The 24773-nt window shown below is 37.7% G+C and overlaps 1 protein-coding gene and 1 long non-coding RNA gene across 13 annotated transcripts in view; both read left to right on the top strand.

Annotated features, from left to right (window-relative positions):
• Window positions 1–24773, top strand: part of LOC408963 (pleckstrin homology domain-containing family G member 5) — an 85366-nt gene that overhangs the window by 15628 nt on the left and 44965 nt on the right. Inside the window, exon 1 of one of the 12 annotated variants that reach the window (XR_001703925.2) lies at window positions 19039–19688. The exons of the other annotated variants lie outside the window; for them this stretch is intronic. The gene's annotated coding sequence lies outside the window, so the exon portion shown is untranslated. Of the gene's footprint in view, window positions 1–19038; window positions 19689–24773 lie in introns of those variants that run through there. 12 annotated transcript variants of the gene reach the window in all.
• LOC113218941 lies at window positions 104–18921 on the top strand. Its single transcript, XR_003305175.1, has 2 exons — window positions 104–1839; window positions 17963–18921. It is a non-coding gene; the product is annotated as an uncharacterized LOC113218941 (long non-coding RNA).

The following is a 24773-nucleotide window of genomic DNA, read 5'->3' as shown; positions in this document are numbered from 1 at the left end:
CGGAAGGGGTATCAGAGTTTCTCGTGGTATTTTAAAATAAGTGTGGCGTTAATAATTAATAATAGGGGAGACGGATATTTTATTTTTTAAATAATAATAGAAAAATCGAAAAGGAATTTCGTATTATAATTTTCGACATTAATAATATCTTATTATTTCAAAAAATATTTCTATATTCAAAACGTAAATCCATCAAACGAAAAAGGTCTATTTTAATAATCGTAATATTACAAAGTGCAATAATTGTACGATAATAATTTACATAAAAATATTTTTTATTTCTATCCTCATATGTGTACAAACATCTCGTAAATCGAAAGAATACAATTATACAATACACACCAAGATATACACACGGAGAAAAGAAGAAAAATAAAAAAACATACCGACCTTCTACTTCAGAAAAAGAACCTCCGCACAGGCCGTCTTAATTGGAAGGGCCTCGATTAAAAACCGACACCACCTCTTCCTTTCCACTCTCGGACGTGCAATTAGCATAACTCGCCCCAATCGTCGTATTCATATCCCCTCAAACGAATCTCCAGTCCCTTCTTTCTCTCCTGAAAAAGCACACGCCGAAGAAAATCCATCCACACTTGCACCCATCCAAACTTCTCCATAATAAGCCTCTACGTGCCAAAAAATAGAGAGGAACGATCTTAACCCCGTCCTTTCTCTCCTCGATCCTCACTTCACCCCCCTCGAACGAGAAAAAAAAAAACAGAATCGTCCCGAGAACGACCTTTCCTCCCCTCGAAATTTCGCTTCCCAATTTCTACGCGGACTGCCCGCGTCCAGGAGGGGAGGGGAGGGGAGGGAAAGCGAGTTGACAAGAAGAAGCCACGTAAGCGTCGAGGGGTTGAAGAAAGCGGGCGGAGGAGAAAGAGAGAGGGAAAGAGAGGGAGAGAGGGTGGGGGGTGGCGTTTGGCGTGCCCGCGCAGTTTCACAGCCATCCCCCGTACCCGTGCACGACTGAATCGGCACGGAGGGTGGCGACGGTCGGAGTTGGAAATGACGGAGAACGGATTTTCCCTCTAGTAGGACGCGCGACCTCAGCCCGGTAAGATCGACGCCGCCCTCGCCCCCGAGACTAAACGAGACGCGGTGAGACAGACGCGCCGACGAACGAACGCGACCACACGGTTCCACACGGCTCGTTGTATAAGGAAGGAAAAGAACAGAACCTCTTCCCTCGCCTCGTTCTCGAAGGGACAAGATAAATCTTGGAGGGATAAGATAAAAAAGAAAGAGAGAAAGGGGGAGAGAGAGAGAGATCCTCCTCGATGCGAAATTATTTCATCTGCCCGAATAATCGCGCGATAAGGAGAGGAGGAGGAAGGTGGAAGAAGGAAGGAGGGAGATTCGTATCGTGTGAAGGGGTGATGACAGTAACGACAAAGGGATTATAATAATCTGGAGGATCTCGTTTCGAGTTTATTTTCTTCCTCGAGGGGGGAAATGATCGAGAGCGGTTGGTGCGCGGACACCAACGAGGGGGGTTAATTCGAAATCGAGGCGATCGATAAACGGGGATCGAGGAAAGCGAAAGGGAGGACCGTCCCCGAGATGAGAAGGAAACGCATGAAAGGATTCGTGGAAACGCGCCACCGAGACGCGGCGTAGTAGGACTTGGGAAAGAGAAGGGGGGCCGGAAGTCGGTGACGCAAAGCGTTGGAGAGAGAAAAGGGCCGCCGCTGCTGCACCCCTGCTCGGCCGGAAATCTCGATCGAAGGGAGGAGGGAGAGGAGTATATCGGATAAAGTATATCGGTATATTTTTCGTACGTAGCTGATTTTTGCCAGGCTCGGTCGAGGAAGGCGTCGTCGATGAGAGTCGAAGGTAACGCATTTGCAACCAATCTTTTTCCCATTTATCGTCGCAACGATTCCTAGAAATTTCATTCTTCGAAAAATCGAGTCTCTCGAGTATACGTGTGTGTGTACATATATATACATCCCTTACGGCGCATCTGCGCCGAGTTTTACTGCCCCGTTTCTCGGTTCAATCCTCTTTCATAATTGTGTCTCTTAATAAGTAAACAGGGATGAAGAAGATTTTCCTCTTTTTCGTTTTCCTCGACGCTCTTCATTCATTTCTCGAAATGAAGACCGGTTATAACTCGCGATTCTTGGATTGTTTTAGTAGTGGAATATTATGTTTCGTGGATTTGCGTTTCGCAAAGAAGTATAATTTTCATTCATCTTCCTACATAATGCGCGAGATTTGAATTCCTTTGTTAAACATCCCCATGTACATTTACATTTCAAAAATCTCGATCATTCGAATCTAGGGCCAAAAACTTTTCAACGTATCGCGTTCAACAGTATTTTGGAAGAAAGAACGAGGAAGAAACGTGTCCATCTCGCGATTTCGCCTCCGTAATTTCCGTTCCAACATTTTATTTCCCACTCGCGATCGAATCTTCCCTTATCGAGATTCCGCGCATAGAAATCTTCCTCGATCGAAATTTTCGTCCTCTCTCGTTCATCTGTTGCAAGACAAGATTTTTCTATAATAGTCCGCGATAAGTGTCGAAAGGTGTGTGTATCGGAAATAAAATTTTTAGATTTCTGGTCGGAGTCGGTTACAACGATTCAATTTCGGCCGAGGAAGAAAAACGCGCACGATCGCGGAGAAATGCACGTTCCGCAGGAAAAGTTTCTCGAGAGAAACGCGCGATAACCTTCGACGTTTAACGATCGGAAAAGAAATGTTTGGAGGAATTTCATTGAAAATTCATATCGAAGTTTTGCGAGATTCACTTGACTCGAAATTCGTCGTCGAATTGAAATACTTCCCTTCCCAGTTATCTTAGACTCGAGGCCGATTATTTTAGGACAAGGAGAGGATGCGAGAATTTTCGTCGTGAAAAATATGGCGCCCTTTCGCCAAGGGTTCGAAACTCGATTCCCCAAGGTAAACATTTGTCTTGCAAATTAGCCCGCTGCTCGATTCAAATTCAATTCATAACGCTCCTAACTAACCTCGTTTTCATCGAAATCGTGATCCGGCTCCTGTGCCATGCTTGTATGCGTTGGCACGCCGTGTTAATGTAATAATAGAATGCGTGTAACGTGGAAGAGGGGATGAGAAGAAGGAGAAGAAATTCCGCTCGAGATAATCGCGACTCGCGAGACAATCGATTCACTTTCGATGAATAATTCATAAACGGAGATATGTAATTAATCGGGGAGATTTTGTCGAAAACGAAGCTGGGCAGCTACAGAGTCGAGATTAATCGCGCGTTTAGGGAATTCGTCACGAGAGATCTTTACTTTGGAAATAATCGAATTTTAAATGGAATCGTGTATACTTTGAATTTGTGAGGCGCAATTACGCTCGGTTTAATCGATGAATCGATTTTCTCTCTGATTAAAAATATCCATCGATACCCAGGCTATTTCTAATTTATTGCGACAAATTAATTACGAATGGAATTATATATTGGAAAGCGGAGGGAGGAATATTAATAACGGTGGATAGCGGATGGCATAGACATTGTTGGGGGAGGATTGTTACATGGACAGATATATATATGTATATATAAAAGCTTAGATTCTTCGATTGATCAATCGTTCTTAGCGTTCTTAATTATATCGACAAATTAATTGGATTAAATATAAATTAATCGAATGGGCAGAAATAAAAAGGGATGTATCGAACGTAAAGGAAATTAAATAAAATTAAATATATATATGAACACAGATTAAAAAAAAAAAAGGGAATCATAATATTCTGTCATTACTCTTTAAAATAAAACCCGTTCAAAAGCGGCACAAATTTTTGATATTTTAATATTTTAAAATTAGCGCGAATAAAAATAATGAAAATTACATAATTTTAATCATGCATCAAACTCTTCGAGGTACGATTTTAATTAAAAAATAATCTCCACGGTAATTTCATAGGCTCTCCTCCTCCGCAACGCAAACGCGAAACAAATATTAACCCGATAATTTATAAAATAAAATGATCCGTGAAATATCGGAAATAATTAAAAATTCACATTTCGTCCACGAATATCGCGCATTTCTGTTCTTGATTGAAAGAAAGGGAAAAAATAAATAAATAAAAGAGTAAAAATTTCACCGATATAGAAACACAATAGATATAATTCACAAATGATAAAATTGAAACGAATTATATATTTAAAACGGAAGGAGAGACAATGTTCAAAAGTTGCATGCAATCGTGTCATCCAATTGAATCCACGTGCCGATCCAAATACAATTACCCGCTGCAATTGTTCGCGACAAAGAAAAACGATGAAAAATATTTTACAGCGTGACGCGTGAAAAAACGTTTTTTTGTATTTCGCGTCTTCTTCGAAAAAAAGCAGACCGATCGTTTAAAACGGGACGCAACTCGAGTCGCATCGTTCGATTCACAAATTGGCAAACCGGTACCCTATCTTCCTTCCCTCCCCCTCACCCCTATCAATTTCACAACACGATACGTTCGCGCCACTCCTAGCAAACTCTCATTCCTCCTGTTGGAAAGTAGCCTGCTGGCTGCTATCCGACTAATCGATAACGTCGTCGGTGACACTGTCATTTCCTCCCCTCTTCTCCTTTTTTTCTTCTTCTTTCTTTTTTTTATTTCTTTCTCCGTAACGCGATCTCGACGAGAAAGGAAGCAGATGTTGTTCACACCGTGTTTCGCATGCCGAAACAGAGGATTTCGGGGTCCCGGGCTTTTGTCCCCACGCGATACCAGTAATCCTTTCTGCAATTTTCCCGGATCGAACGAAACACCTTTTTCGAAACCTTTCGAATATCTTCGCCACGAAACTGGCACAACGAGCGAAGAAAAATGGAGAAATTTGGAGGAAAGAAACGTTTTTTTTTTCTTTTAATAATTATAATTAAATCGTTTTAATTTTTGAATAACTTTCGCAAAGCAAATCGAGTGGAGGTGTTATGCTGTTGTAAATACATAAAATCAGGTTACACATACGCTACTTGGAAAGTATTGTCGTGTTCAAACGCTATATATTTGCCTATACGATGCTTATTGATATTATCTTTCTTAGGAGATGCTGCAAAATCGTAAAATCCCGCCAATTTTGTTTTCCAACTCGCGTTGAAAAATCGAAAACGATCGAGTTAAATTAATTTATTTATTTATGCTTAACAATCGAAATAATGCCATAGCTCTTACGCGTTATTGTATTATAGGGATGGTAAAATTTCTGTCAAATTTATTACACATTATTTATTTATTCTCACTCTACTGTTGTAAAATTGTAGTGTAATTTCGAAGAAATAATATTTGCGAATAGAATCGGCACGATTTTGTCGGGGGAAATTTTATCCTTCCCCCGTGGACGGGATAATTGAAATTCCTTTTTTGATGTAACAATCGAGGCGTGCACGCTGCCCAGGCATTTCAATCTCGCGTGAAAATTCATTCGTTTAAATACGCTTTTTAAATAAATTCGATGCTAATTGGTTTAGACAACGTGGAGAAATATTGTTCACTCCGGGGTGAATAATTAATCAGTTAACACGCTATCGAAATTATCGGCTCGACGAAACTTTCGCGTGGAACAACTTCGTCGATTGTCCACATCTTATCAATTATTAAATATTTCGAGGCTCGCGTTTTGAGCTCATATTTTTTTCTACTTTCTTTTTTCTTTTTCATCAATCAGAGTCTGTATAAGTAAATTTCCACCGATCTCCAACACTTTTCTCCCGATGTATCAAAGCGAATAAGAAATATCTATAAATATTCTAGAAAGATATTTTACTTTCGAAGTCTTCATCCGAGATATCCAAGTTTCGAGACGAGTATCAAACTCGTGAACAAACTCGTAATTCTTTATTGGATTCCGGCGAATAATTAGTAGAAAGTTATTTTCTTGCATTCAAAATTTCAAAAGTTTCCGAAAAAAAAAAAACTTTGGATTCGTGTACAAACTTAACCGAACATGTTACAACTCTATTTTCTAAGAAATAAGAGTTTAACGTTTCTCTTAACTTATCTTTGCATGTTATCTCCGCCGAGTTTTCAAAACTCAATTTACTATAAAATTGAGATTTTTGAAGAAGAGAAATTTTATTTCATACGATCGATATATCTTCGATTTTTTTTTGAATCCTTTACTCGAAAATTGTAAAATGGTGTGTAGCATTATATCCCACTTCGATTTACGCGAAGAGTAAAAAAGTTATGTACATTAAGCGAATCCAGGTATTATTTAACCCTTTAAGCGCTGAATTATGTCGGCTTTATTTCGTTCACGCGTTCCAAAGCATTTCTCCTTTGAATTTTCACACAGATTCATACATTGAAATTTCATTCTAAGTATATTTAATTTATGGAAGCATTACAATAAATTAAATACTAAGATAATACTAAGATAAATACGCTACAATTGAAAGTATTGTACTGACAAACAATGAATGGTTATATTTATCCATTTTCGAATATCCATATTCGTTAAAACAACTTTCGAAAGCAAATTAATCAACTTCGATCGAAATCACTCTTCTAATCTAAATTTTAATCGAATAAAATAAAGAAGTTGAATGGCTTGGCCTCATAAGTTGCCCGACATAAATCCATTTTCGTTATCAGGAGATATAAAATACGATATAAAAAAAAAAGAATGACCAGGAAAATTATAATTATAATCTTTATCGAGAAAAAGTATCTAAAAAACTGTGTTATAAATTATACGTTGATCCTGAATTTGACGCTTCCTAAATCTCGTACCGTAAAATTGGTCAGAAAAGAGAAAATTCTGAAAAAGATTAAGATTATAACAACATTTGTTGATACATTAAATTGATACAATTCAAGATAATAAACATTAATTAAGAAAGAGAATGGAAAAATTCCTCAAGATCAAGTTTCCAGAATATTCTACGAGCGAAAAAAATCTTATGAAAAATCATCTGGATAAAATATATTAAAATATATTTTGTTTATCCGGTTGTTGCACGCGTTCCACTCTCATATATTATACGAAAATCCGACATTCATCAACCTGCTTGATAACAACCCCATCCTAAATATATATATCCACAGAAGTTAATCTTCCAATTCCAAACCGTCTATTTTCCACGTGATGTAGAACGAGTTTCGTTCTTATTCACCGCAAACTTCAAACACAGCCTGCCTTTCTCCCACGGAATCATTTAAATATTTCAACACGATGTCGTGTTTGGAAAATACTATACACACTGTACTCCTCCGTGTCCGCGACGTGTCATTTAATCACACAAATCATTCGGGTGAAGCCCTGTGATGACAGTTGATTCGTTGATATTTGTAATTTTTTTTTCTCTCCCCCTTCCTCTCTCCTCTTTTTTTCGTAGAGACGTGTAATAAAAGCTAACATGCAATTTAATTCCCATTTCGCGTGATAGAAAATTCTGACGAATGGATGATTACATCGATTTTCTAAGGGAGGAAGAGAGAGAGGGAAAATCGTATAGAAAAATAATTCTGGCAATAACTCGCTGTTATGATAATAGATGTGTGTTTTCCTACTATTTCCATCTGGAAGTTACAATTTTTTCTCGACGATGAAATTTCACGAATAATTAGTGGTTTGTTTCTTTTTTTTCTTTTTTCTTTTTCTTTTTTTGTAGGGCAGTAGAGATCACGGAGTGTTGATGAAACCTTGAAAAGGGATATGAATATTTAATGCGGTTTTCCTTCTGTCCCGAACGCGCTCAATCGAATCAATTATACTCTGTGATGCTACGTTCTGGAAAGTTTGAATCGAAACTTATTTTATTTATCAGAATAAAATTATTAAATTTGTTATCTTTCTTTGAGATTTCAAATTCAGTTATATTACTTGGCATATTTCCTCCATTATTTAATTATAAAAAGGAAAAAACTGTTAAAAATCAGAGATTGAGTGGAAAATTTTAGTTGTTAATATAAGGGTTGATCGATAAAATTAATACAAATTCGTAATATAAGATGATATTATTTAATACAGAATATCGTTTATGAAATTAGATTATTAAAATTAAATATTTAAATACTTATTATATTAATTGATATGTTAAAACTTATTAAACTTAACGCCTCCCTTAGAGAGTCCCTCAGGGATTTTCCTTTATTACGTACTTGCATGCAACTAAGTTTGCTGCAAACAATTGTATCGATCGTATTTGTAAACAGGCCAATTTCATTTATTTAATTCGTTTGTTACGAATCGCTATTTTTGTCTTTTTTTAAATATAAAAATATACTATAAATTATGCTTATATATAGTTTAACATTTAATTTAATGTTACGTGGTTTTAACTTTTTAATTTTTTTTCTTTTTTCTTGTGAACATATTTCCATTCAACATATTTCAAATTTATCGAAGAATCGTTAATAAATATTATTCTTAATATTACGAAATGAAATTGCCGATTCACGTAAATGCACGAAATCTAATAGTTCGTTGTATGCGAACGAATCCACGTTGAATTCGAGAAATTTTCGTACAAATTGTGACATAAAGCTTTCCAGTTTAACAAGATTTTATTTTAACAGGCGTTTAAAAAAAAAAAAATTTGGTAGACAGTTATCATTGGCAAAATTATAAGAGTATATCAAGAGTGATTTTATTATTATTTAAAATTTTTACATTATTTATATTATTCGTATAATAATAACATTTTTTTCCTTTTTGATAATTAAATATTCATTGGATGTATAAAAATGCATGCCACCGCCAAACAATGAATATTATTTCCGGTAAAATTACATGCATTGAAAGTTTTATTAAAAATTCAATTCAATTTATTCCGTAATCTATTTCTAGCGTGAAATAAAAGCAAGTGCAAAAAAGTTGCACGCAAAAAAAAAAAAGAAAAAATAGGACCACAAGAAAAGAAACAAATCATCACTCTTGAAATTGTATCAATTTCATTAATTAAAAAGCGAGCCTCTTATCTTATCTTCGATTCTTCGGTAATAATTAAGAAATAATTAATTCGAATCCGAAAACTTTCATCTCCCTGAAAAACAATTTTATCCATATTTCATCGTTGGACACAAAATTCTTTCAAAAAAATAATAAAAAGATAGATTTCGTTCATTTATCTTCATTATTTTCGTTTATCTCCCTATAATTTCGAGATATGGAAAATCGTAAGGAGAAGCACTCTCCAGCATAAATAATCTCGTACAATCAACGATTGTACAAGCGCGATTCTTCGTTTCCTTTTCTTTTTCCCTCCCGCTTCGCCAATAACCGGATGTTTATGAACAGAAACAGGGAACACCTGGTATTTTATTTTAAAAAGCGCGAAAAGGCGAAGATTTTAGATTTCGTCGAATAAATCACGATGATGGTTGGTCGTGAAAGGATTGCGGACCAATTCAACGATACGAAATATCAAATTCGTCCCAAATTCTCCCTCCATTGAAATTCGTCGATTCGGATGCGTGAAATTTTATTTCGCGCTTTATTATCTCGTTACTACGCGCAACTTATCCATCCGCCATTTGTAATTAATATTGTAAAGTTTTTCGTGCAACGAATTCGTAAAAAAAAAAAAAAAAAAGGAAGAAGAGGAGAAGAGAAAAATGGGATGGATGATTCATTTAGAAAAAGATAATAATCATAAAAGATGTGACGAGTGAATTTTTCAAGGAAACGTTCTTTGCATAGATGAAAATAATGTCGATGATAACGTTTAACGAAATGAGATTGGAAAAACGAAAACGAAGGCTTTTACGTTTGAAAGGGATAACTTTCGAAGCTTTTATTTTAATGAAAGTTTGTGAAAATCACGTCTGCCCCGTCTTAAATGAAATGCTTCAGAATTTCCTCTTTTTTTTTTAGCGACAGTGTATAAATCTCTGTGAGAAAATCGCATAGATTGTCGATACGATAAGTGTTGGATCGATTAGTGAGATCGATGTTTTGAACGATTGAACAAGTAAAATTATAATATAATTAAAATCAATTTATCATTTATTATTTTATAATTAATAATAATAATAACAATAATATAATTGACAGTAATGATATAATTTACATTTACTGAAATCCAATTTATTAAAGAGAAATATTCGTCCCTCTCTCTCTCTCTCGATAATTCGAGCCGATTAATTAATTTAATTTATTGATCCCGTTTCAATTTTATCCGTTTTTATTTCAATTGTCAATATTGATGCCAACCATTCTTCATTTGCATGGCAGAAGCTTATAGGAAACACAAAAGAGCCAGGGTTGGGTTTTATTTTACAACGAAATATAAGTATATAGTCGTATAAAAAAAAAAAAAGAAAAACATCGATTTTGCATCTTTCGTTTTATATGCAAACCGCGTGTTTCCCTTTACATTCGACCGCCATTTTTATAAATGATAATCAATACGCTGCCCGCTCGAATTTCACGTGTAATTGGAATTCATTACGAAACTTGTTTAATTAAAATGTTTCGAATTTTTTCGAAGAATAATTATTATTTTAGCTTCCCAAAATTATAAAATTGTCTAAAAAAAGTGTTTCTTTTTCTTTTTTACCACACAAACCTTCTACATTTCTCCGAAATAATTTCACGATATTTCTAAAATAATTTCTAAAACAGCGATCGAGTTAGATCACTCTAAATCACTCTGTTCAGATCATAACGTGGAACTCTTCATTATTCCATTTTTCCAAAGTGACTTGGAAAAATTACTCGAGGAGAAGATTATTATTTCAAAGGGAAACCTAACGTCGTTGGGAAAAGCAATACTTTTAATGGAGAATTATTTAATTCGATTAACTTTATCGATGAAAAATAAACTCTTATATATAATACTTGTCACGAATCATGAAATGAACGAAAGAGAAGAAAAACTTTTGGAATAATCTGGAATATTACCACAAAGTTTGCATAAACTCGGACCAACTGGAAACCATATAATTTGGATTATCGAGGGGATTTATAAAGGGCGTGGGAAACGGTTCGTGGAGAATTCGTGATTCGTTTATCGAAGCCGACAAGTCGCCGACTTGTCGGCTTTCCCTTGGACTTAAGCGGACGTTCACAAACGATCGAGACGTTTCTCGAGAAAATTGGGGAGACAAAATTTGTCTAACCGGGGAAGGTTAATTGAGAAATCTTGACTCGGAAGGAAAGAAGTTTCGTCCGTTAGGGTCGGAATTAGATTCGGTAGGCGATGATCGATGAGGATGACTCACCCTTAAGGACCCTTAGGCGAAAGACACAAGGTCTAATAATCGATGGCCGAATATCACATCTCGAAAACGGTGGCAAAAATTTCGAAAGTGTTGAAATAAAGTTATTTCGATTATGTTATTCGAATTAATTAATTGCAACGGTCGATGATATCGAAGAACGATTATATACGAACAAATATTATTCGAAATTTTAACTCCATTAATCTTTCAATCCGATTCTAATTCTAATTTGTTATTTATTTTAGTGTTATTTGAATTGGTAATGATTATCGTGGATCATTGTGAATTTATTTATTTATTTTTGTTATTATATCAGTCATCAATAATAAAGAAGGTAGGAATACGTGATATCTTTTTTTATTTTTTCGAGGGATATTAGATTTTTCACTTCTTCATCTTTCAGATATCGATGCAACGTATTCAAGAAATGAGGAAGATATTCGAAAATATCGAATACTGGAAAAGCGAATTATTTCATGGAAATGAAATTCTCGAAATTACGATATTCTTTGAATTCTGTGTTCTATCATATGAATATATCGCGTCTAATAACTTTGTATTTAAAAAATTCGAAGAAAATCGTAAATTTTTAAACTGTACTGAATTAATTGTTTCGACTCGAAAAGTTTCACAATTCTCGCATCCGTTAAATAAGAAAGAATGCGGCCACCCTTCGCTCGATTAATCGAGAGAAGTTAACTTTTACGTAATAACTGGGAAAAGCCCGTGTGTTAGGCGATTAAAGAGTTTCAAATGAACAACTTGAAAAAAAAAAAATTTACATTTGAGAAATGTTGAGGTACGTGAAAGGGGGAGAAAAGTACGAAAGTGGCAACCGTGATAAAAAGTGGCCCCAAACGGCTTTCCAAACTTCTCTCTCTCTTTTTCTCCACGTAAAAATATAACGCCGTTTCAGGATAAAGAATTGTTATCGAAGAATCCATGAGTGGATGATTTAAAGCGACGCATACTGCTGCTTTATTATGCCGGAATATGGAAAATTTTGCAAGCGCGTTTAAGAGGCTGACGAGTTGAAATTTTAATGGGGAAGAATAAAATTCCCTATATGAGAATCGAATTTATTCTAACAAAATTCTAACGGCACAACGCCTTGTTCGGACACCAGATCGACGTTTTATATAATATTTTACACGGTTGTTTGCGCACTTAACACAGCATGGCACCGGCACAACAACACCGCTCCAGTTATCCACACACAGAAATGAGAAATTTTGACAAAAAATATTGAAATTTATCGTAAAATCTCAACTCCTTTTCGTATAAATAATTTATATGAAAAGATGGATAAAATTAATTCTAACTAATTTTTCGTGATTTTTCTTGCCAAATTTATGTTGCAGCATCGATAATGGATGATACTTGTTGATACTTGTTTAAGGTTGTTTTCGATTTTTAACACGTATAAGCTGTATAGACGATGATCCACGATGATCCGGGAGTTGATTGAACGCGACACCTAGCTATGAATATAAACGTCATGAATATAGAAAAAAAAAAAGAGAGAAAGAAATATTTGAATGGAAATTTTACTCGAATATTCATCTTTTTGATCTTCCATTTTTCCGTTTTATTGGTATTTTGTCAAACGTTTCAGTTCAGATGTACTCGAATATTCAGGAAACATTTCTATTTTATACAAGAAAATTCCTAACCTAAGTTGAAAATTCTGTTTTTGATGGAAGTTTGCGCGTAATGGATTGCGCGCGATTTCTTTTTCGAATGGAAAGATGTGTTTTTAGTGCGTGAAATTAATCTTCAAATTTTCATCACTCTATCGTACAATACAATTTTCAAACGCTTTAATTTTTTTTACTTAATATAATAAAACATTTTTATCGATTTAAAAATTTATTCCATTTTGCGTTATTGTTAAAATTAAGTAAAAAATATTATTATTTGTTTTGATGATACAACTCGTTAATTTCGATATTAGAATATCCACATTCATCAAAATTTAATGAATTTAATTATAATATTTATATTTTATTTTACGGTGAAATAATCTCAATGAAATTTTATAAAAAACGAATAATACGAGGAAGGATATTTCGAGATGAAATAGAGAACTGAAAAGGTAGAAATCTTTTTGATGTAAAGAGTACTTAAATTAACATGTAGATCAAAAGGATTTTTCGATATATTCGTCCTCGAAAAAAAGTTATCTCGTCTAGCCAAATTCTATGCTAATTCAAAAATTCAAAGACGAATCCTGTTCGAATAATGAAGTCTCGATATTCGAAAAGAATGCAAAAATTCTTGAGCTTCCAGCATAATAATAATTTAACATTTTTCAATCGATCGAAGTATCATATCCCTTTCTTAACACGTGTATCAAATATGAAAGATCCAGAAACCCTATTCCAATATTTAATTCGTAATTAGAAGAATTCATCGTTACACAATGAATCCTTTATCGCCTCTCTCGTCCAACTTACTTTATACTCTCTCGAGGGAACTCGGATAAACTCGAATCTGATTAATTATTCCTACCCCTTTCCTTTCACTCGAAGAAGTAAGAAAACTGTATTGGTGACTCTTTCCAAAAGAGTAATTGATGATCCTTAAAATTCGTAGCGTCCCAGAATCACAAATTTCCCCGATGATGAAATTTCTTTGCCGATTCCAGATCCGAACTCTTCAACAATCTCTCCCTTATTCTTTCATCGACATTAAATTTATTAATCATTATCGTTATCATCACAATCTTTGATTTTGATTACTTATTTGATCGAAGATGATCCGCTTGAAAATTGTTCCAAGATCAGATTTGGACAATTTTTTTATCGGGATAGTTGCATAACGCCTCCTCGCAGAAACAGATCTCCCCGATGTTCCCTTGCTCGTCGCAACTCGAGAACACTTTTAAATTCTCTCGGTCCTCGAAAAAGGAGAGATCGATCGGTCACGTGACCTGGCTAATGGCGCGACGGGTAAAGAAGGGAAAGCGAGAGAGGCGGACGGGAAATGGACTGTGTCACTCGAAAATACACCGAAAGGACACGGTTCCACCTCGCTTCACTTGGCGGCCATCCATCAGATTTTCGGTTTTAATGGGCTGATTCCATCTCTCCGCGAGGGATCGATCCCTCCAATATTTCTCCCCCTCCCCCCTCGTTTTATTATTGACCCGTACACGGATCGTAAACGGATTCGGTTTTAAGGGAATTCGAATTGCCGAAAATCGAGGATGGAATTAGAAAATTGTTGCTTGTAGAATTCCGAATTGCGACGATGATTTGTATCTCAATTCTTTATTATATATGGAAGGAAAGAAGGAGACGAGAAAAGGAAAGAGAAAGAAAATTTACTCGACTTTTCATTCGCGTCTCTGGGAAGAGGGAATTTCTTCGCCGAGTGGCAAAGAGGAGGATCTCGTCTTTCTCCTTTAATGCATGTGATAATGGTCAAGGACCCTTCGAGGAGGGATACTAGAGGCGGTCTAAAAAAGAAAAGGAAACCCAGCAACTTCCACGATTTGCCTTTGAAAATCGCTGGAAAATATGGAACATATTTGAAATAAAGCGTGTTACAAGAATACGTGAAATAAATTCGTGCCTATCTCGAGAAATTCGCAGTGATTCGCAAGTTGTTTGAAGAAAAGTTGTTGGAAAGAAAAGCGTCTCTCTTTCTCTCTTTTTTCTCTCAACTTTTCATCCGTCAGAGCGGGAAATACGAATGATAGCCGTGCGAACGATAACTTGTTGAACGTGGAAACTTGAATTTCTCGCGAACGCTGAACCCAGTGGGCAGCGGGAATTTGTTCAATATTTGTTGGCAAGAAACGAGAAAGGACGAACGAAGTGATGAACCGTATATTCCCAACTCCTGTTCATCGATCCCTCTCGTTCGAATCGATCGTGTTCCATCGCTGTCGATTTCAAAAGAATTTCGAATTCAAAAAGGAATGGGCAAAAGGTTGGCTCGATATTCTATCCTTTCGATACTCGACGATTCGATATTTTATTTTACTTCTCGCGACCAGGTTTGGCTTAACAACCGCTCTTCTGAAATTCAGATTCGTGAAAAAAGATAGGATATAGAACACGCGTAATTCTACTTCGATCCATTTTATCTCGCCCTGGCCGAGAAAATATCTCTACGAAGTAATAGAACTAACTCGTGGCTCTTTGTGAAATTGTTGGTTGTGCTTTTATCTTGTATCTATCTGAGAAAGTATATATATTTGAAAATTCTGGTTTATGGTTGTAGACTCGTTTCGTTAAACTTTTAATCAATCTTTCGAAAGTGTGTATGAATTATAATAATAAGGAATATTCGAAGAGATAGGACGCCTGATATATTTCAGTTTACTCCACTTGTTGGTTGTTGCATAGATTGAAAAATGGCAACTCGAAATAATTCATATTTCCAAAGAAGGAGAGGAGGAGGAGGAGGAGAGTTTTAAAAAAGTTTTCAAAGTTTATCGTCAGCTGTGCGGTTATGAAATTTTAATGAACTTTACGTCGACTTTACGTCTCCAACAGATTCCTCCAAAGAAGGTAATATGGTAAATCGTTTGAACGTTTTAGAAATGGTAATTTAATTCAATTCTCTAGATCCCAATTTTAATTTCGATACGATCTTTCCTGCTTGTATTTCCTGTTCATTATCAATTCTATAATTGTCCATTTATTATTACCCGTTCTGGTGTAACTTCCTTCTTTTCCTTGCTCCAAAATTAACGCTGGAACGATGATTACGGGGTGATTAAAAGCGTCCACGGAAGCATTTGGAACTATAATTGCGCGATGATGAATGGACGCATGATCATCCTTCATAATTTTCCTTTCAGAAAAAAAACCTCTGAAAAAGACCTTTGAAGATTGAGTCGAGTGACTTACCAAACTCGTGACACCATATCACCATTCATTTTCCCTTAATTCGAACACGAAAGATCCCTCTTTCTTAAACAACCCCCGCTTTCGATATTCCATTCGTCTTTTCCACGAACATTTTTCACTCATTATAATTTTCCACGAATGTTCCACACATCCCCGCGATTTAACAATAGGAAGCTTTCAGAATTACTCTTGACAATTCGTATCTCTCGGGATACGTACGTGTGAAAGGGTTGATTAATTTTCTCGAGGAGAAGAAATTCTTTATCTACAGATGAGAATCTCGAGATATTACAATTTTCGATCATATCACCGTCTTGAAAAATCCCTGTAAAGCAAAGCAAGGTTCAACAACAAGCGAAACAGGAAGGAAAAATTTTCCCTAGAAAAATACTCGTTGAACCTTGTCAACGTTGCTTGCTCGCGTCGGGACGAAGCGTTTCCTTCCATTTATTTCGACAAGTCGATTTTCGCGATAGACGGAAATTCAATGTTCCATCTTCAAGGAAATAAATAAATAAAAAAAGAAGAAATGGAAATTTTTTCCAACTCTAACGAGTCTCGCAAACTTGCGTCAAATTCGTATCGAATAACCCTGTCCCTCCCTGTCTTTCCTCTTCTCTAGAGGATCAAAGATCTGATACAACGCGATGGACTTTCGATTCCTAGAACCTTAGGTTCTTGGACCAATCGAAACCCAATTGAATTGAACTACTCACGCTTTGAATAAATATCGCCCTTTGTAGCTGCAATTCGATCGCGTAGTGTCGAAATTGCTGTTTAAAACGCAATTTAGAATGTAGGAATTCTAGAGTACGAGTAGTGTAGAATTGAAAACCGTAGATGAATGATCGGACAATCGAAAAAAAAAATTCTTTTTAGTTTTACTCTTCTTCCATCTTCGAGGAGCACGCTCTCGAAAGACAAGCGTGCAATGTCGATAAATATGGAAGGCAAATATGATGCATAAAATGTGTGCAAATGATTATGCGTGTTTTAAATTCTTGGTAAAAATTACTTTGCTCTTTCGCTTCAATCATCTTCGCGAATCATTCTTCCTTCAAACGAATTTATTCCTCGCTTTTTAGCGACTTAAATTTGGCCTCCTCGTCGCGATGCAAAAGAAAGATTCGTAAAGATCGCTCGCGATAGCGAGAGAGCTTGAATTTGAAAGAGCTGGAACAGCGCGATTTCTGAGATAATTTATTCCAGTGTTTCTCAATCGAACGAATCCCACGAAAATTGTATCAAAATCTCTAACTAATATTTAAAAAATCGTTAAAAATCATTTTACTTTTTACAAATACTTGATATTTACAATTCGCATCTCTGCATCTATCGATATTAATTAAATCAATTAAATAAAATTATATACGCTTTTACACGATTCTTCGAATACATTTTAATCCTTTTTACAAACAGATAGATAAAAATTGAAAATTAAAATTTGGATAAAAGTTTCTACGCTTCTCTTCGAAAAAAAAGGATCATCGTTTCGAAATACTTGATATCGGTAAATGGTGAAAAAGTTGAGAGACACGGGCTTATTCGAATTCAATGGCGGAACGAAATTTTTCTACATTCGAGGGGTTGTGAAGAAAGTGTGTGAAAGGAATACGCGAAATTCGCCTTTCACGGGAATGAGGAGCTCGCGTTACTCTCCTTTTTTCTTTTAACTCGATGCCGCGAGACCGACCGCGATTTCTCGAAAGAAGACATGTCTGCCGCTTAACTCGACTCTGAATAATTAAAACGAGAAAGGGGATTTTCTTCTTGAATGCGCTTTAAGGTGTAGCTCTCGCTTTCAGGTCAACAACTTTTTGTCACTCGCTTTTTCTCGACCGAATATTTTTTCTTTTTGAGACTCGATTTTTCCACGCAAATTTCTAGGGGTCCCTAGAAAAATTCTGGGCAATTTTCATTCACCCATAGGTTCGTTGGTTGCGCAGATGGCAGACAACGGGAAGTGGCAACGGGCGAAAGTCGATCGCGACTCGGCGACGAACAGCTGCGAGAACGATGATGTTACGTCGTTGGATCAACGCGACAGTTAACAAAACGTCAGCAGAGAAAATTGAAAAGGGAGAATTCATCGTGTTTCCACGCCCACCGAAATCGACATATTTCTTTTAACCCGTAAGATGAGATAAAATAAAATCGGCCAACATGAAGATAAAGGAAAGAAACGAACGTTCCGCTTATTCGTTAGAAGAAAACAAACGATTTCACCCACGATAATTAAAAAAGGAAGATAAGAGTAATGAGAGATACTCGGAGAGATTGAAGGAAACTCTAGTTAGATCTTTGATTTTTCCTTCGAGAGATCCGGAGAAAAGAGAAGAAGAAGAAGAAAAAAAAGGAATCGTTTCGAAGAAAAATAGAGAGGAACCGCTTCCCGATTTAACCGATTCGAAGCTATCTAAAGTTTTCGTTCGAGCAAGTTGAAAAGGTTGATTGTGATCCAATAGGCAATAGCTTCGGAACAATCGGAACGGTTTCGTGTCGACGACGATTCTTCGCAACGGTCGATACCATTACCATCCTTTTGATCGAAATCTCTCTCTCTCCGTGGATATCAACGCCGGAAATCGAAAGACCCTCCCCCTTCTAAAAACTTCGTCCCAACGAAATTATCACTCTCTCTCTTTCTCTCTCTCAAATAATCCCTATCCCACAAATTTGCCATTGCGAATATCTCCCGCAAGACGAGACAATAATTACCCCCCAATTATCATACAATTCGACGAGAGAGGGAATAAGAAAGAAGAATCAAACGAACAATAATACACAATTTCGAAATTCGATCTCAATCCCCGCTTTCCCTCCTCGAGGAGCGGAGGAAAACTCGCCTCGCCTTGCGTACCACACTGTACAAGCGCACACACATATATATATATATATATAATCATCACGATAAACTGGAGCATCAAGGAGGCCCTCTACTTCATCTCTGGCCAACTCTCTGGCCAGGGACCGCCGGTGGAGAGGGGGGGGCCCGAGAAGGAGGAGGAGGCGGCGGCGGCGGAGGAGGAGGAGGAGGTGGGAGGAGGGGGGAGGGGGCAGAGGAGCAGCAGTAGCCTCCGCGAGCTGGTGCGCAGGTTGAGCGTGAGCAGCGGAATTGGACGGTACGCGATTGGTTCGTTCGGCGAGGGTGGGGGAAGCGGGCCCAGCGGTGCGGGGCCGGTGGAGGGGTTGGCCGTGAACGGTTGCCCGGGCGACTCGCAGCAGGTGGCGGGGCCTGGTGGCGCTGGTGGCGGCGGCGGCGGCGGCGGTGGAGGTGGTGGAGGTGGAGGTGGTGGAGGTGGAGGTGGTGGCGGCGCGAGGGGCACGGTGTCCGCGTCGGCCGCCGCTGCGGGCGGTCGTGTCGGTGGCGTGCTGAGCCGGCGGTCGAGTCGGGACCAGAGCCCGTCGAGGTCGTCGGAGGGGCAGGATGCGCCCACCCACGGGGGCGGGGGTGGTGGCGGTACCGGGGGCGCATCCGGTAGTGGCGCAACCGGTCCCGGACAGGATTGGCGAAGGTTAGTGGGGAGCATAAGGCGCAAGGTGCGGCGGAAGACCGGGCAGAGCAGCGCGAGCATCTCCGCGCTCCACGAGACCAACCGCAACCAAGATGACTTTCTCAAGGCCACCATGAGAATATTCCTGGTGGTGTCGCCACCGATGGGCCGTGTTCAGGTATCGTATACAGTATCGAGTTTCGATAAAAATTATTACCTCTCTGTAGTATCCGTGTGATCGATTTCTGGATCCACTGCGAAATTTCAGTAACTAATTAGAGATGTGCGTAGAGAGGTTCGTTTAAAGTTGAAAGTGTATCGGATTCTCGAAAGGGGAGGAAGTTTAAGATTCCAACTTAAGATGTGTCAATGATAAATTCGAAGAATTTGGAATACTTCGTATGTTCGTGAACGAGTAGACGCGTTATTAGAGACACGGTCCGCCTAATTTTGCCGAGGCTCGTCGAGATAGAGTGAAAACGCGGAATTTAATAATTAGCCGTGGAAATTAATTCGTTGCTGGTTATTAGTAGATAAAGTGTTAACCAGCTGGCACGCGCTTATCCCGAAATAGAGGATACGAAAGCCGAGGATTCTCTCGAAACTTTCCGTCCAATCATCCAACCTGGCCGACCTAGTTCTTCTTGCACGGAAGTCGACCAGCCGATCGTTGGGACGGATAATTGGCCCGGGTAATCGCGATCGAAATGGGATCGTCCCCAGTCGATCGCCTCGTTGATCGTTCGTACCCATTTGATCAGAATCGTTGATCAAATTTCTTCGTAATCAAATCCCTTTTGTTTCCTTGTTTGTGTACTGGAGAATAGCTGTTTCCCTGATTTCTTTTCTTTTTTTTTTTTTTTCGAAACCATTCGTAACGATAGGCAAACAACCGAGTCTGAGATCTGTCCTCGGATTTACATGAAAATTGGCGGCGATGTCGAGTAATAAATATTAGTATTCGTACAGGATTTCGAGAGATTTTTTTATCTTGCTTCGTATTTCATTTATGCTTCAACACGATTATAATTTACAAAGTTTATTTTAAAATAATTACTACATTTTTTAAAATCACGATAAATAGGAATCAAGAATTTGATTGTTCATCGATAGCTCGTGTGATGAGATAAAGGAATAATCGTTCGATAAATATGACATTTTTATCACATTTCTTTAAAAGTTATCGATAAATAATTGCAATATCGTTGTTTCAACTTATCGGAACGATAAATAAATCCGATCGATGAAGAATCCAGATCTATCGATGCATCGTGGAAATTAATTAACATCTTATTATATTTTCGATATTGTCGATTTTTGTATATATTCCCATCCTGTTCATAATATCGCGAAGTAATTTTAAACGTTCGCAACTATGTCGCATAATTTCAACAACCCCCGCATCAATCTTGAACGTTTCAGCAATATCTCACGCGTTCGAAACTTTTCCAAAAATAAACTTTCGCCGTCACCTCCTCCGTGTAATTTATTATCTCTTCTTCGAATTCATAACTTCGAAACTTTTCCTTCTTTTACAAAAAGAAAAAAAGAAAGAAAAGTAAAAATAAAAAAACTTGACCCTGCTTCCGCAATTATCAGAATCGTTCCTTTCGCTTCACCGCCGTTAAACTTTCTCGATCGTTATCGAGACGATTTGCAAAAGTTCTCGGGACGGGATCGTTTATCGAGCGACCGATTAAAACAGTTATCGGGGTGTTTCGTTCCGAGGCGTGTACACGAGGCGAGCAAACACGGCCGGTTTCCACCGATGGGATATCCACCGAGCTGAACGACGTCGACCTGAAAACCGATTATCCATTAGTCGAATCGATCGAGTTGTCGGTCAGAGCTGGCGGAACAACAAAAGATTATCGTCGTTATTCCCGCCGTTTGTTATTTTCACCGTTTCGAGAGAGATCTATCCCCGCCCGCGTCGAGGGAGGACGTGGAACAAAACTTCCGCAAATGGACGATATTTGTCTTTGAATACATCATCCAGCGCCCTGTTCGGGGTATACACCCGCGCCATTAATCATTCCACGTCTGAATTCGCTTCGAGAAATGATTACTCGAACGCCTTGGAAAATCGAGGCTGTTCATTCACGCGTGTCGTATCCCTCTTGGGGATTTACTCTCTTTTCCCTCTTTCTCCTCCCTCCGTTTCGTTTTCGATTCGATTCGATTCCCATTTTCGTCGCGAGACCGTTCTCGGATAATAAGAATAAGTCGACGGGTATTTAAACGTAAAACGGGTATTTACACGTGTAATATTATAGAGGTATATTACGCGAGTCATTGGCGTGCAATGGCGTTATCGATCGATACACGTGGGAAAAGAAATGATGCGGGGATGATACTCGCGATCGATCGTCCGTTTGAATACACCGATAATCGCTTATCGAATTTATATCGCGAGTTGCGGAGCGAAGGCGTGAAATAAAATTTTTAAACCAAGATTTATCGAGTTTCCCGCCGCGACGCGAACCGAGCGCGATATACACGTATAAAGACGTGCCGGTCGATAAATCACTGTCAACATTATCGACTTCTCCTCCATAGGCGGTTGAATTTTTTATTAAGCACGTATACACGGGGAAAAGTTCGAGTGTATATATTCAATTTCATCGTTCGACTTTATCCGCTCCGGGATATTATCAAGAAGCCCTCCTCCGCCGTTATATTGCAAAAATGAAAAACGTTTCGATGTTATCGATACGAACGTGTTATCATCGATTTTATTATTCGTGATATCTCAATTTATTATTATTATCAGTAAACAAATTACAAACACGGGAAGATTAGAATGGGATTTATTGAAACGTTGGGCGCAATATGCGATGCAAATATAATCTCTGCGAGAGAGCAAATTGATTTCTATGCCTCGGATTAATCGGATTATTTTTTTATCAAAATTTTTCCACGTTTATTCATTTTTGCCCACCTATATATATATATATATATATACGAGGTGGTAACAAATAACAATAAATAAAACTGATCTTATCGCGGCGAATATTAAAAGGTTATTAAAAAAATTTACGAAAAAAAAAATAAATAAATAAATGAACACGAATTTTTATTAAAAATTATTTTTATTACTTTCTCCAACCTAGCATATTTTTTCTCTCCCAACTTCGCCTCCCATTTTATTTATTTATTTACTTTTTAATATCCTCCACCAAGATCCTTTATCAACCCCCTTTATATCTTTTCGAGGAAACGTTTTTACTTCCGGGGAGAAGGTCTACAACGACTCAGAGATATACAAATATATATATCGAACCGCAATATAACTGTTAACCATTATTACGCTCCATTAAGGGGAACAAATACACGCGGATATTATACGCATACCATTATATCCGAAAACGCATCGATGCGCGCGTTTAAGCACAGGAATAAACAGGATCATCATTGAACTAAGCTAAGCTAAATTACCCACCCCTTATAGCCGATTATTTATCGTCGATATATAACATTCCACTTGAACATCATTTTTTGAATATTGTCGAAGCTATTAACCTCCGTGGAGAACTTTTCCAGTTGCGTCACCCATGAAATTCTGAAACGCGAATAATAACTCCCTCTCCCTCCTCCCCCTTCGTGGACTGGCAATAAAACGGCCCCAGAAACGCTTTGGAGAAGAATTAATAGCGGTGGCCAGCCAGGCACTCAACCTCCTCCCTCCCCTCGTTTTAATACGCCAATGAAATTCCAAATTACATAACCGATGGAGCCTCTCTCTGTGGCATAAAGAAAATTTATCGAGTCATCTTGCGCGATTATACAGCCACCACTTGACGCGTCACCCAACGTTGGGTGGAGCAAGAAGCTTCCAACCACCCTCCTCGACCTTCGACCCCCTAACTACCACTCGTGCGTGCCACTTTAGCGGCAGCTGCTGCTACAACCGGATGCACGTTAAATTCGCTCGATTCCTATTATCATTTGGCTCTCGCGGCTTCCATTTCCCGCCCCATAAATCCGTCCATAGTTTGCGAACACGCGTCGTTTCCCGTGTCGTATCGATTCCCCTTTTTATTTCGATTCGTCAACCTTTTTCGGGCCATCGTTCCTACGTAACGTCGTTTACGTTTCTCCAATTAAACCACCTTTGCCGAACACGTTAATTCGATAATTCGATTATATTTTTTATTTTTCGCTTTCTGTTCTTTGTACAAGTGTAACGCGTCTGTGTAACTCTATTTTCTTGTAGAGTATCTCTGTAATTGGAGGAAAAAAAAAAGGAAAAAGATGTCAGAGGAAAACGTTTGATTTGATTCGAAGAGGCAAATATTGTTATTGTTTGAGATATCTATTCTTCGAGATTTTTTTCAATCTATTATTGGAGTTTCTTTTTAGAACAGAAGGGGAAGAGGTTACATTCTTTTGAACATGATGATTTTAATTTGATTCGAAGAGGCAAATTATTGTTTGAGATATCTATTCTTCGAGTTTTTTTTCAATCTATATTGGAGTTTCTTTTTTAGAAAGGGAAGGGGTTACGTTCTTTTGAACACGATGATTTTTAAAATTATTATTTTGCTTTCTCTTTTTTTCTATCTCTCTCTCAGTCTCGTTAACGATAAGCTTGACGTTTAAGAGGATCGAGTTAAAATGGAACGTGTTATAACGTGTACAACCCTATAAGAGAACTAGGGGAAAATTCGCGCGGGAACGATTGTGCAATATGGGGCAGGAAACATGGATGATGTCGTGATATCGCGGGTATGAATAATTTTTGGTCGGATGCGTCTGGAAACGGAATATCGTGCAATGAGCTATGAGCTCGAGTTATGTATAACGGTATTTTGTATTTAAAGGAAACGGGGTTATAACGCAGACGTCAAACTAACTTTGCAAAGTTGAGCAAAACTCATTCCGCCCAGACAATTATTCTTTCTCTTCTTCTTCTTCTTCCTCTTCTTCTTTCTTTAAGAATAGGACGAGAAACTAATTCTGATTAAAATACAAACATTAAATATTTTGACACAAAAATACAGAAATTTGTAGATTAATATCTTAAACTTTATTGTTACTTCTATTAATGAAAAATAATGATAAAAAGTCGTGTAAAACTCGTTATTTTAAAAGAAGGACAATCTTTCGACACGTTTCTTCGTTCCAACATTTCCTGGATTTACCCTTTCGATTCTCAACCCTTCCTCTTCTTATATAACCCGAAGAATCTTGCATGGAAAACAATTACACGATAAAACACTCTTTCTCCAGAGGTCGAAATCCGTCCCGATGGCCAACCAAA

Source organism: Apis mellifera, linkage group LG8 (genome assembly GCF_003254395.2).
Source record: "Apis mellifera strain DH4 linkage group LG8, Amel_HAv3.1, whole genome shotgun sequence".
Taxonomy (NCBI): Eukaryota; Metazoa; Arthropoda; class Insecta; order Hymenoptera; family Apidae; genus Apis; species Apis mellifera.
Note: the sequence above shows the minus strand (reverse complement) of the source record. Positions and strands in the feature narration are given on the sequence as shown.